This window comes from Oncorhynchus gorbuscha, unplaced genomic scaffold (assembly GCF_021184085.1).
Source record: "Oncorhynchus gorbuscha isolate QuinsamMale2020 ecotype Even-year unplaced genomic scaffold, OgorEven_v1.0 Un_scaffold_1557, whole genome shotgun sequence".
NCBI classification, from domain to species: Eukaryota; Metazoa; Chordata; class Actinopteri; order Salmoniformes; family Salmonidae; genus Oncorhynchus; species Oncorhynchus gorbuscha.
The window spans coordinates 72,501-88,263 of NW_025746296.1; the positions used below are offsets into that span (position 1 = coordinate 72,501).

Here is a 15,763-nt window from a genome sequence, read left to right on the forward strand (position 1 = left end):
CCTTACCTGTAGTTTCAGCTCCTGCTCTTTCTCCTTCATCTGGATGGTGTGCTTGGCCTGGGCGATGGGAGCTTCCCACATACAGTCAGCCAGCAGGGAGAAGAGACGCTCCACCACCTAGAGGAGGACCACACCTTTTACCAGCTACCTCATCATATCCTCTTATTAGGACCACACCTTTTACCAGCTACCTCATCATATCCTCCTATTAGGACCTTACCTTTTACCAGCTACCTCATCATATCCTCTTATTAGGACCACACCTTTCACCAGCTACCTCATCATATCCTCTTATTAGGACCACACCTTTTACCAGCTACCTCATCATATCCTCTTATTAGGACCACACCTTTTACCAGCTACCTCATCATATCCTCTTATTAGGACCACACCTTTTACCAGCTACCTCATCATATCCTCCTATTAGGACCTCACCTTTTACCAGCTACCTCATCATATCCTCTTATTAGGACCTCACCTTTCACCAGCTACCTCATCAAATCCTCCTATTAGGACCTTTTTACCAGCTACCTCATCATATCCTCTTATTGGGACCTCACCTTTTCACCAGCTACCTCATCAAATCCTCCTATTAGGACCTCACTAGTGGGTCAATTTTGAGAGGCTTCACTCTGCATACAGCTCCAGTACCTGTGTCATCTGGTCGTTCTCTACACTGGCCTCGCAGGCAGGCAGCACAGCCTCCAGAACATGAAGGGCCAGGAGACGAGTTCTCAGGTTGCCCACCAGAGGGACTCCTACATAACAAACAACAATAACACGTGTTATTATTAAGTTAATAAGTGTCATTGAAAAGCAACAAAAAAAAAGGAACAAATATTACGCAAATTAGGTGCTAAGCGACATTTACAAATTCCCAAAAGCCAGGCACTCGTGTGAGTCTGAAAGTTTTTTAAAAAAAACGTTTAATGAACGGGCTAAGACACGATTCAAATAAACCTTCATCCGTTTGACCTGACCGTTGACAGAAATAACGAAAGGAAGACACTGGTGAAAATGGAGGCTTGTGTAAATGTCCTTACTACCTCTGACCTGAAGTCGGTCAGGATGTATATTAAATGGTTGGCTGTGCTGGTGCATATCTAACCCATATTCAAGTCGATGTAAAGAAACATCTAAACTTACAAGTACAGACCGGTGATTTTCATAATGCATTTGAACTGTACAAATACAGTTGATTGGACCGTACCTGAGCAGCATTTCTGTGCAGCGATGTTGAGCAGCACCTCTGTCCACTTTGGAGAAGACATCTTGGATTGGATGGCCTTGGAGGAGACGACTCGCCTCAGGAACACCAGGAAGTCTCCCAGGTGAAGCTCTGCTGTGTGCTGCTTACGCACCAACGCTATGGAACACAACAACAACAACAACAACAACATATTACAGAGTGAAGCTCTACAGGGTGCTGTTTCCACTCCAACAACAACAACAACAACATATTACAGAGTGACGCTCTACAGGGTGCTGTTTCCACTCCAACAACAACAACAACAACATATTACAGAGTGAAGCTCTACAGGGTGCTGTTTCCACTCCAACAACAACAACAACAACAACATATTACAGAGTGAGGCTCTACAGGGTGCTGTTTCCACTCCAACAACAACATATTACAGAGTGAGGCTCTACAGGGTGCTGTTTCCACTCCAACAACAACAACAACAACATATTACAGAGTGAAGCTCAACAGGGTGCTGTTTCCACTCCAACAACAACAACAACATATTACAGAGTGAGGCTCTACAGGGTGCTGTTTCCACTCCAACACAACACAACAACAACATATTACAGAGTGAAGCTCTACAGGGTGCTGTTTCCACTCCAACAACAACAACAACAACAACAACAACAACATATAACAGAGTGAAGCTCTACAGGGTGCTGTTTCCACTCCAACACAACAACAACATATTACAGAGTGAAGCTCTACAGGGTGCTGTTTCCACTCCATCAACAACAACAACAACAACAACATATTACAGAGTGAAGCTCTACAGGGTGCTGTTTCCACTCCAACAACAACATATTACAGAGTGACGCTCTACAGGGTGCTGTTTCCACTCCAACAACAACAACAACAACAACAACAACAACAACAACATATTACAGAGTGAAGCTCTACAGGGTGCTGTTTCCACTCCAACACAACAACAACATATTACAGAGTGAAGCTCTACAGGGTGCTGTTTCCACTCAACACAACAACAACAACATATTACAGAGTGAGGCTCTACAGGGTGCTGTTTCCACTCCAACAACAACAACCATCAGCTCAACACACTCCACAACAACAACAACAACATATTACAGAGTGCTCTACAGGGTGCTGTTTCCACTCCAACAACAACAACAACATATTACAGAGTGAAGCTCTACAGGGTGCTGTTTCCACACCAACAACAACAACAACAACAACATATTACAGAGTGAAGCTCTACAGGGTGCTGTTTCCACTCAACAACAACAACAACAACAACATATTACAGAGTGAAGCTCTACAGGGTGCTGTTTCCACTCCAACAACAACAACAACAACAACATATTACAGAGTGAAGCTCTACAGGGTGCTGTTTCCACTCCAACAACAACAACATATTACAGAGTGAAGGTCTACAGGGTGCTGTTTCCACTCCAACAACAACAACAACAACAACAACAACATATTACAGAGTGAGGCTCTACAGGGTGCTGTTTCCACTCCATCAACAACAACAACAACAACAACATATTACAGAGTGAAGCTCAACAGGGTGCTGTTTCAAAACAATGACGTCATGTCTGATTGCGGCCATCTTTATGCCACTTCACCACTACCATCTGTATTGACTTTAGAAGTTCCCGGAAAAATATATTTGAAAAAAAAAAAAAACGATCAAGCCAATCAACCGATTCCAGTCAGCCAAATCCCTAGTAACCTTTCCATCACTCTTCCACCCATCCTGGCAGACAATCCTCCTCCTAATGTATTAAATCATCGTTCAAATAGCACTATTACTTGATCCAAAGAGACTTCCTGTCAATGCTGCATGACACACAGTCCTCCTCCCACCTCTGAAGTCTGTCTTCTCTGGGTCGGCTCCATCCTCAGACTTCTTGTCCTGGTTCTCCTGGTTCTTCCCCGGGTCGGCAGTGAGCAGGCTGACTCCTGCCTGGGACAGAAGGTTCTTCAGCTGGCTACACAGCAAGTCCAACAGGGACTGGACCACCTTGGGTCCTAGCTTGTCTGCGTACGTCCTGGAGACACAGAGACACGGAGACACGGAGACACAGAGACACGGAGACATGGAGACACAGAGACAAGTCAGTCACACAGAGACACGGAGACACAGAGACACGGAGACACAGAGACACAGACAAGGAGACACAGAGACACAGAGAGACGGAGACACAGAGAGACGGAGACACAGAGACACGGAGACACAGAGACACGGAGACACGGAGACACAGACACACAGAGACAAGTCAGTCACACAGAGACAGAAACATGCATCAACAGTCTTTCTGTGTAGGGGTTTCATGATTGCGCCTCCTACAGGACTAAGAATCATACTCGAAGGACAATCTCAAATTGAAAGTCCTTTTTTAAATCCAGGAATAGGCTTGATCTGGACCCGGGAAACCGGCCCTATAGATAAACCAGACACGACGCATCTGAAGACACACAAACACGTAACATAGATGAACAGTTTTGTTAGTGCAGAGAGCCCTGTCTTACCCGGTGCTGATGGCCAGTATCTGCAGTAGTCGAGTGGAGGCCACCTTCAGGGCGGTGCTGAGCTGAGACACCCCTGGTTTCTGTAGCAGCTGGAGTGGTTGTCCCAGCAGGGTTTCTGTGCCACACAGCTGTGACAGCACATTGAGGAGGCCACTGGATATGGCCAGGGACACGTCCACAGACTGGTAACGCACGCTCAGGGCAAACACTGTCACCAGCAGGAGGCGCTGCTGGGCCTCTGGAACGAGGGAAAGGTGGGGAGAAAAAAGAGGGGGGGAGATACCGAGTCAGTTGTCCAACTGATTGGGGTCAACTGAAATGTGTCTTTCCGCATCGGGACGGGGGAGAGAGAGGGAGACGACGGTGAGAGGCAAACGAGGGAAAGGGGAGTTACTCTATAGCGGTGGTCTTCAACTACGTCCTGAAGAACTACTGGCTGCGCAGACTTGCTGTGTTTACTGCAGGGCTGGACCGAAAGCCTGCGCACACAGTTGTTCTCCAGGACCTGTATAGAAGAACCCTGCTTTGTAATGATGTGATGTTCACCTATGTGATGTTTGTTGGCCTGCAGGGCTCTCTCCAGAGTGACAGACAGCTGCTGGTAGATCTTATGCACGGCTGTCTGGATGTCCATCTGCAGGCTCCGCTTGGCTGCGTTAACACCGTCCTGAACCAACACAACATCATTATGAGACACACATCCTGTCCTGAACCAACACAACATCATTATGAGACACACATCCTGTCCTGAACCAACACAACATCATTATGAGACACACATCCTGTCCTGAACCAACACGACATCATTAGGATACAGACAGGCAGACACATTCTGTCCTGAACCAACACAAAATCATTATGAGACACACATCCTGTCCTGAACCAACACAACATCATTATGAGACACACATCCTGTCCTAAACCAACACAACATCATCAACACTCTCTCCCTAGTCCCTCCCGTACCTGGTAGCGTTGTACCTGAACACTCTCTCCCTAGTCCCTCCCGTACCTGGTAGCGTTGTACCTGAACACTCTCTCCCTAGTCCCTCCCGTACCTGGTAGCGTTGTACCTGAACACTCTCTCCCAAGTCCCTCCCGTACCTGAACACTATCTCCCTAGTCCCTCCCGTACCTGGTAGCGGTGTAGCTGAACACTCTCTCCCTAGTCCCTCCCGTACCTGGTAGCGTTGTACCTAAACACTCTCTCCCTAGTCCCTCCCGTACCTGGTAGTGGTGTAGCTGGACATTCTCTCCCTTCAGTCCCCCGGTGCCCACGGTCCCGAGACCGAAACATCCAGCCAGGAACTGTAACCTGACGGAGGTGAGGAGGGAGGAGGACTGGAAGGCGACGCTGGGGCTGGGTCGACCTCCTGGTCCGCTCCCACCACCTCCTGCAGCCTGGCTACTCTTCTCCTCCATCCCAGAGATCAGCACCACGATCTGGTGTAGAGCCTCCAGACGCAGCTGGAGAAAACATTGACACACATTAGTCCTAGATGACTCTGTACCGTAACACCCTGTATATAGCCTCCACATTGACTCTGTACCGTAACACCCTGTATATAGCCTCCACATTGACTCTGTACTGGTACCCCCTGTATATAGCCTCCACATTGACGCTGTACCGTAATACCCTGTATATAGCCTCCACATTGACTCTGTACCGTAATACCCTGTATATAGCCTCCACATTGACTCTGTACTGTAACACCCTGTATATAGCCTCCACATTGACTCTGTACCGGTATCCCCTGTATATAGCCTCCACATTGACTCTGTACCGGTATCCCCTGTATATAGCCTCCACATTGACTCTGTACCATAATACCCTGTATATAGCCTGCACATTGACTGTGTACCGTAACACCCTGTATATAGCCTCCACATTGACTGTGTACCGTAATTCCCTGTATATAGCCTCCACATTGACTCTGTACTGGTACCCCCTGTATATAGCCTCCACATTGACTGTGTACCGTAATACCCTGTATATAGCCTCCACATTGACTCTGTACTGGTACCCCCTGTATATAGCCTCCACATTGACTCTGTACCGTAACACCCTGTATATAGCCTCCACATTGACTCTGTACCGTAATACCCTGTATATAGCCTCCACATTGACTCTGTACCGTAACACCCTGTATATAGCCTCCACATTGACTCTGTACCATAATACCCTGTATATAGCCTCCACATTGACTGTGTACCGTAATTCCCTGTATATAGCCTCCACATTGACTCTGTACTGGTACCCCCTGTATATAGCCTCCACATTGACTGTGTACCGTAATACCCTGTATATAGCCTCCACATTGACTCTGTACTGGTACCCCCTGTATATAGCCTCCACATTGACTCTGTACCGTAACACCCTGTATATAGCCTCCACATTGACTCTGTACCGTAATACCCTGTATATAGCCTCCACATTGACTCTGTACCGTAACACCCTGTATATAGCCTCCACATTGACTCTGTACCGTAATACCCTGTATATAGCCTCCACATTGACTGTGTACCGTAATACCCTGTATATAGCCTCCACATTGACTCTGTACCGTAATACCCTGTATATAGCCTCCACATTGACTGTGTACCGTAATACCCTGTATATAGCCTCCACATTGACTGTGTACCGTAACACCCTGTATATAGCCTCCACATTGACTGTGTACCGTAATACCCTGTATATAGCCTCCACATTGACTCTGTACCGTAATACCCTGTATATAGCCTCCACATTGACTCTGTACCGTAACACCCTGTATAATACTGTTATTTTTCTTTATTTTTTCTCTCTTTACCCAATACCTATCTTTAAAAACTGCACTGTTGGTTAAGGGCTTGTAAGTAAGCATTTCATTGTAATACCTGTTGTATTTGGCGCAAGTGACAATTAAACTTTGATTTGACTAGTTCATCTACTGAACGCTCCATGAGCCAGAGGGAAGGATCCAGGAGTCTCTATGGCCCTTATTGAAATGCAGTGACAGAGCCCTCTCTCTACCGTAGTGATTACAGGATCACTGCTTGAAAAGGCCTTACCTAGCTCCTCGTGGGCCACAGTCCTCACCTCAGCCCTGTTCTGTTGTTGATCTATGACCAGGATGGTTCTCAGCTCTGTTCTGTTCTGTTGTTGATCTATGACCAGGATGGTTCTCAGCTCTGTTCTGTTCTGTTGTTGATCTATGACCAGGATGGTTCTCAGCTCTGTTCTGTTGTTGATCTATGACCAGGATGGTTCTCAGCTCTGTTCTGTTGTTGATCTATGACCAGGATGGTTCTCAGCTCTGTTCTGTTCTGTTGTTGATCTATGACCAGGATGGTTCTCAGCTCTGTTCTGTTGTTGATCTATGACCAGGATGTTTCTCACCTCAGCCCTGTTCTGTTGTTGATCTATGACCAGGATGGTTCTCACCTCAGCCCTGTTCTGTTGTTGATCTATGACCAGGATGGTTCTCACCTCAGCCCTGTTCTGTTGTTGATCTATGACCAGGATGGTTCTCACCTCAGCCCTGTTCTGTTGTTGATCTATGACCAGGATGGTTCTCACCTCAGCCCTGTTCTGTTGTTGATCTATGACCAGGATGGTTCTCACCTCAGCCCTGTTCTGTTGTTGATCTATGACCAGGATGGTTCTCAGCCCTGTTCTGTTGTTGATCTATGACCAGGATGGTTCTCACCTCTGTTCTGTTGTTGATCTATGACCAGGATGGTTCTCAGCTCTGTTCTGTTGTTGATCTATGACTAGGATGGTTCTCAGCCCTGTTCTGTTGTTGATCTATGACCAGGATGGTTCTCACCTCAGCCCTGTTCTGTTGTTGATCTATGACCAGGATGGTTCTCACCTCTGTTCTGTTGTTGATCTATGACCAGGATGGTTCTCACCTCTGTTCTGTTGTTGATCTATGACCAGGATGGTTCTCACCTCAGCCCTGTTCTGTTGTTGATCTATGACCAGGATGGTTCTCACCTCAGCCCTGTTCTGTTGTTGATCTATGACCAGGATGGTTCTCAGCCCTGTTCTGTTGTTGATCTATGACCAGGATGGTTCTCACCTCTGTTCTGTTGTTGATCTATGACCAGGATGGTTCTCACCTCTGTTCTATTGTTGATCTATGACCAGGATGGTTCTCAGCTCTGTTCTGTTGTTGATCTATGACCAGGATGGTTCTCACCTCAGCTCTGTTCTGTTGTTGCTCCATAGCCAGCATGGTTCCTTGTGGACTAGTAGACATACTCTCCTCGGGCTCTTTGAAGGCGGGAGTGTTTCCCACGTCTCCACTGATGAAGCTGACGATGTTCTCTATGAGGGCGTGAACCCCCAGCGAGTGGCTCAGGTCCAGGTCCGACTCCTCATAGGATTGGTAGAGGGGAGAACCGTACAGCTGATCCCTACTGTGTTTCACCCTGAACCATGAGTCAGCCAGGGAGTCTGGAGAACTGTGGAGTAGACCTGAGGGAGGAGAGAGGAAAGAGAGAGGGGGAGGGAGGGACAGAGAGAGAGAGAGAGAGAGAGAGAGACGGAAAGAGAGAGAGAGAGAGAGAGAGAGAGAGAGAGAGAGAGAGAGAGAGACAGAGAGAGAGAGAGAGAGAGAGAGAGAGAGACAGACAGACAGAGAAAGAGAGAGAGAGAGAGACAGACAGAGAAAAGAGAGAGAGAGAGAGAGAGAGAGAGAGAGAGAGAGAGAGAGAGAGAGAGAGAGAGAGAGAGAGAGAGAGAGAGAGACAGAGAGAGAGAGAGAGAGAGAGAGAGAGAGAGAGAGAGAGAGAGAGAGAGAGAGAGAGAGAGAGAGAGAGAGAGAGAGAGAGAGAGAGAGAGAGAGAGAGAGAGAGAGAGAGAGAGAGAGAGAGGCCAGATAGCTTTTCAGAAACACAACTCCTATTCCTCTACAGGTGGATGAGATAACATCCACTCCATACAAAGTGCACCACTGTAAGACCTTATTGGGCGTTTATGTTAGCAGATGGAAGCGAGCTGTGATAAGACTACTGTATGTCCATTCACATTCAATCCACGTCTCTCTGCTTGGCTTCGTTCCACAGCTGCTTTCTCATACTCCATCAGCCTTGATCAGCCATTCAAATATAACGTGTGAATGTTGTTCCCCCCCTGATCAGATGACGACGAGGGATGGCTGCAGGGCAAACTGAGATGATGAGCAAGAGGCCAAGACCAAAAATAAACAGGCTTTTGTCTGAAATGGTTCTTAACCCGTCTTCCCAAAACCAACTGACAAGCAAGAGAAGTACGGTCAAGAGGAACACACAGACACATCTGAGCCAGACGAGCTACCTCGTCGATTCGAGTCAGGAGAAACACGATGAACCGAGCTCTACTAAAAACGCCAGCCTTATTACTGAACCCTTCGAACGGGGAATGAATGGACGTTACAGCCATGGAGAGTTGAGCTGGATAGAGGAAACAGGAAGTGGTTACAGCCATGGAGAGTTGAGCTGGCTAGAGGAAACAGGAAGAGGTGGAAACATGCCATGGTGTACTTGCGTGGAGCTCCTCTTGTTTTTGGGGCTCGACTGTCTCAAGAGGAGCAAATACGCTTCAGGAAATCAGAAGACAGGGAGAACACTTTTACACCGAAGCAGAGGGCTGTCACATAGCAGTAGTGGTTAGGAGCATCTAATGGACTTTACTGATTGTCCAGACATGAGTCCTTTACCTCTCTTTTACACTGAAGCAGAGGGCTGTCACATAGCAGTAGTGGTTAGGAGCATCTAATGGACTTTACTGATTGTCCAGACATGAGTCCTTTACCTCTCTTTTACACTGAAGCAGAGGGCTGTCACATAGCAGTAGTGGTTAGCAGTAGTGGTTAGGAGCATCTAATGGACTTTACTGATTGTACACCAGACAGTGGTTGAGTGGACTTTACTGATTGTCCAGACATGAGTCCTTTACCTCTTTTACACTGAAGCAGAGGGCTGTCACATAGCAGTAGTGGTTAGGAGCATCTAATGGACTTTACTGATTGTCCAGACATGAGTCCTTTACCTCTCTTTTACACTGAAGCAGAGGGCTGTCACATAGCAGTAGTGGTTAGGAGCATCTAATGGACTTTACTGATTGTCCAGACATGAGTCCTTTACCTCTCTTTTACACTGAAGCAGAGGGCTGTCACATAGCAGTAGTGGTTAGGAGCATCTAATGGACTTTACTGATTGTCCAGACATGAGTCCTTTACCTCTCTTTTACACTGAAGCAGAGGGCTGTCACATAGCAGTAGTGGTTAGAGCATCTAATGGACTTTACTGATTGTCCAGACATGAGTCCTTTACCTCTCTTTTTCTGAGAAAATGCCAGGTCCAGATCCACGTTTCTCCTGCCACTCTGAAACAGAGGAAAAGCACTTCAGTTACATTTTAATAAAACATCATTACAATAAACAGCAGGAGAACGTCTTAGTGGGAACTTTGTTTAAAACAGAACATGTCTTTACGCTGAGAGAGAGGGGGGAGACACAGAGAGAGAGGAGGAGACACAGAGAGAGAGGGGGGAGACACAGAGAGAGAGGAGGAGACACAGAGAGAGAGGGGGAGACACAGAGAGAGAGGGGGAGACACAGAGAGAGAGGGGGGAGACACAGAGAGAGAGACACAGAGAGAGAGGGGGAGACACACAGAGGGGGAGACACAGAGAGAGGGGGGAGACACAGAGAGAGAGGGGAGACACAGAGAGAGGGGGAGACACAGAGACACAGAGAGAGGGGGAGACACAGAGAGAGAGGAGGGAGACACAGAGAGAGAGGGGGAGACACAGAGGAGGAGGAGAGAGAGGGGAGACACAGAGAGAGAGGGGGAGACACAGAGAGAGAGGGGGAGACACAGAGAGAGAGAGAGGAGACAGAGAGAGAGAGAGAGACACAGAGAGAGAGAGAGAGAGAGAGAGAGAGAGAGAGAGAGAGAGAGAGAGAGAGAGAGAGAGAGAGAGAGAGAGAGAGAGAGAGAGAGAGAGACACAGAGAGAGACACAGAGAGAGAGGGGGGAGACACAGAGAGAGAGGGGGGAGACACAGAGAGAGAGGGGGAACACAGAGAGACAGAGAGAGAAAGAGAGAGTGATGAGAGAGAAGACAGAGAGACAAAGGCAAGGCAGACCGAAAGAGGCCCAACGTTGTGACTAACCAGAGTGCATCCCTCCTCATCAGACAGGGACAGATTTGATTCGCTCCTGGACTTCATCAGCCTGTAGTTGGGACTGGACTGGACCGAACAGCTCTCTGTACTCAGGCTCTCACTCCTTCATAGCAGAGGACAGAGACCACACAGTCAGACCGACACAGACCACAGTCAGAACTACACAGACCACACAGTCAGAACTACACAGACCAGACAGTCAGAACTACACAGACCAGACAGTCAGAACTACACAGACCAGACAGTCAGAACTACACAGACCAGACAGTCAGAACTACACAGACCAGACAGTCAGAACGACACAGGCCACAGTCAGAACCACACAGACCACAGTCAGAACTACACAGACCAGAAAGTCAGACCTACACAGACCAGACAGTCAGAACTACACAGACCAGACAGTCAGAACTACACAGGCCACAGTCAGAACTACACAGACCATACAGTCAGAACTACACAGACCAGACAGTCAGACCTACACAGACCACACAGTCAGAACTACACAGACCATACAGTCAGAACTACACAGACAACAGTCAGAACTACACAGACCACAGTCAGAACTACACAGACCAGACAGTCAGAACTACAGACCATACAGTCAGAACTACACAGACCATACAGTCAGAACTACACAGACCACAGTCAGAACTACACAGACCACAGTCAGAACTACACAGACCACAGTCAGAACTACACAGACCATACAGTCAGAACTACACAGACCATACAGTCAGAACTACACAGACCATACAGTCAGAACTACACAGACCAGACAGTCAGAACTACACAGACGAGACAGTCAGAACTACACAGACCAGACAGTCAGAACTACACAGACCATACAGTCAGAACTACACAGACCAGACAGTCAGAACTACACAGACCATACCAGTCAGAACTACACAGACCATACAGTCAGAACTACACAGACCACAGTCAGAACTACACAGGCCACAGTCAGAACTACACAGACCACAGTCAGAACTACACAGACCACAGTCAGAACTACACAGACCAGACAGTCAGAACTACACAGACCATACAGTCAGAACTACACAGACCATACAGTCAGAACTACACAGACCAGACAGTCAGAACTACACAGACCATACAGTCAGAACTACACAGACCATACAGTCAGACCATACAGTTAGACCTACACAGCCCAGACAGTCAGAACTACACAGACCACAGTCAGAACTACACAGACCAGACAGTCAGAACTACACAGAACAAGACAGTCAGAACTACACAGACCATACAGTCAGAACTACACAGACCATACAGTCAGACCATACAGTTAGACCTACACAGCCCAGACAGTCAGAACTACACAGACCATACAGTCAGACCATACAGTTAGACCTACACAGACCAGACAGTCAGAACTACACAGACCAGACAGTCAGAACTACACAGACCAGACAGTCAGAACTACACAGACCACAGTCAGAACTACACAGACCACAGTCAGAACTACACAGACCAGACAGTCAGAACTACACAGACCATACAGTCAGAACTACACAGACCATACAGTCAGAACTACACAGACCATACAGTCAGAACTACACAGACCAGACAGTCAGAACTACACAGACGAGACAGTCAGAACTACACAGACCAGACAGTCAGAACTACACAGACCAGACAGTCAGAACTACACAGACCAGACAGTCAGAACTACACAGACCAGACAGTCAGAACTACACAGACCATACAGTCAGAACTACACAGACCATACAGTCAGAACTACACAGACCATACAGTCAGAACTACACAGACCACAGTCAGAACTACACAGGCCACAGTCAGAACTACACAGACCACAGTCAGAACTACACAGACCATACAGTCAGAACTACACAGACCATACAGTCAGAACTACACAGACCAGACAGTCAGAACTACACAGACCATACAGTCAGAACTACACAGACCATACAGTTAGACCTACACAGCCCAGACAGTCAGAACTACACAGACCACAGTCAGAACTACACAGACCAGACAGTCAGAACTACACAGACCAGACAGTCAGAACTACACAGACCACAGTCAGAACTACACAGACCAGACAGTCAGAACTACACAGAACAAGACAGTCAGAACTACACAGACCATACAGTCAGAACTACACAGACCATACAGTCAGACCATACAGTTAGACCTACACAGCCCAGACAGTCAGAACTACACAGACCACAGTCAGAACTACACAGACCAGACAGTCAGAACTACACAGACCAGACAGTCAGAACTACACAGACCAGACAGTCAGAACTACACAGACCAGACAGTCAGAACTACACAGACCAGACAGTCAGAACTACAGAGACCAGACAGTCAGAACTATACAGACCATACAGTCAGAACTACACAGACCATACAGTCAGACCATACAGTTAGATCTACACAGCCCAGACAGTCAGAACTACACAGACCACAGTCAGAACTACACAGACCAGACAGTCAGAACTACACAGACCAGACAGTCAGAACTACACAGACCAGACAGTCAGAACTACACAGACCACAGTCAGAACTACACAGACCACAGTCAGAACGACACAGACCACAGTCAGAACTACACAGACCACAGTCAGAACTACACAGACCACAGTCAGAACTACACAGACCAGACAGTCAGAACTACACAGACCAGACAGTCAGAACTACACAGACCATACAGTCAGAACTACACAGACCACAGTCAGACCTACACAGACCATACAGTCAGAACTACACAGACCATACAGTCAGAACTACACAGACCATACAGTCAGAACTACACAGACCAGACAGTCAGAACTACAAAGACCAGACAGTCAGAACTACAAAGACCAGACAGTCAGAACTACACAGACCAGACAGTCAGAACTACACAGACCAGACAGTCAGAACTACAGTCAGACACAGACCACAGTCAGAACAGAACTCAGAACACAGACCATACAGTCAGAACTACACAGACCATACAGTCAGACCTACACAGACCAGACAGTCAGAACTACACAGACCACAGTCAGAACTACACAGACCAGACAGTCAGAACTACACAGACCACAGTCAGAACTACACAGACCAGACAGTCAGAACTACACAGACCAGACAGTCAGAACTACACAGACCAGACAGTCAGAACTACACAGACCAGACAGTCAAAACTACACAGACGAGACAGTCAGAACTACACAGACAAGACAGTCAGATCTACACAGACCACAGTCAGAACTACACAGACCATACAGTCAGAACTACACAGACCATACAGTCAGAACTACACAGACCACACAGTCAGAACTACACAGACCATACAGTCAGAACTACACAGACCAGTCAGAACTACACAGACCATACAGTCAGAACTACACAGACCATACAGTCAGAACTACACAGACCAGAACTACAGTCAGAACTACACAGTCAGAACTACCAGACAGTCAGAACTACACAGACCACAGTCAGAACTACACAGACCACAGTCAGAACTACACAGACCACAGTCAGAACTACACAGACCACAGTCAGAACTACACAGACCAGACAGTCAGAACTACACAGACCAGACAGTCAGAACTACACAGACCAGACAGTCAGAACTACACAGACCAGACAGTCAGAACTACACAGACCACAGTCAGAACTACACAGACCAGACAGTCAGAACTACACAGACCACAGTCAGAACTACATAGACCAGACAGTCAGAACTACACAGACCAGACAGTCAGAACTACACAGACCACAGTCAGAACTACACAGACCACAGTCAGAACTACACAGACCACACAGTCAGAACTACACAGACCAGACAGTCAGAACTACACAGACCACCGTCAGAACTCAGACCTACACAGACCACCGTCAGACCTACACAGACCATACAGTTAGAACTACACAGACCAGACAGTAAGAACTACACAGACCAGACAGTCAGAACTACACAGACCATACAGTCAGAACTACACAGACCATACAGTCAGAACTACACAGACCAGACAGTCAGAACTACACAGACGAGACAGTCAGAACTACACAGACCAGACAGTCAGAACTACACAGACCATACAGTCAGAACTACACAGACCATACAGTCAGAACTACACAGACCACAGTCAGAACTACACAGGCCACAGTCAGAACTACACAGACCACAGTCAGAACTACACAGACCAGACAGTCAGAACTACACAGACCATACAGTCAGAACTACACAGACCATACAGTCAGAACTACACAGACCAGACAGTCAGAACTACACAGACCATACAGTCAGAACTACACAGACCATACAGTTAGACCATACAGTTAGACCTACACAGCCCAGACAGTCAGAACTACACAGACCACAGTCAGAACTACACAGACCAGACAGTCAGAACTACACAGACCAGACAGTCAGAACTACACAGACCAGACAGTCAGAACTACACAGACCAGACAGTCAGAACTACACAGACCAGACAGTCAGAACTACACAGACCACAGTCAGAACTACACAGACCACAGTCAGAACTACACAGACCACAGTCAGAACTACACAGACCATACAGTCAGAACTACACAGACCATACAGTCAGAACTACACAGACCATACAGTCAGAACTACACAGACCAGACAGTCAGAACTACACAGACCAGACAGTCAGAACTACACAGACCAGACAGTCAGAACTACACAGACCAGACAGTCAGAACTACACAGACCAGACAGTCAGAACTACACAGACCATACAGTCAGAACTACACAGACCATACAGTCAGAACTACACAGACCATACAGTCAGAACTACACAGACCACAGTCAGAACTACACAGGCCACAGTCAGAACTACACAGACCACAGTCAGAACTACACAGACCA

The 15,763-nt window shown here is 47.4% G+C and overlaps 1 pseudogene; it reads right to left on the reverse strand.

Moving 5' to 3' along the window:
* The window catches only part of LOC124023219, a 126,912-nt pseudogene that overhangs the window by 68,098 nt on the left and 43,051 nt on the right, over positions 1-15,763 (reverse strand).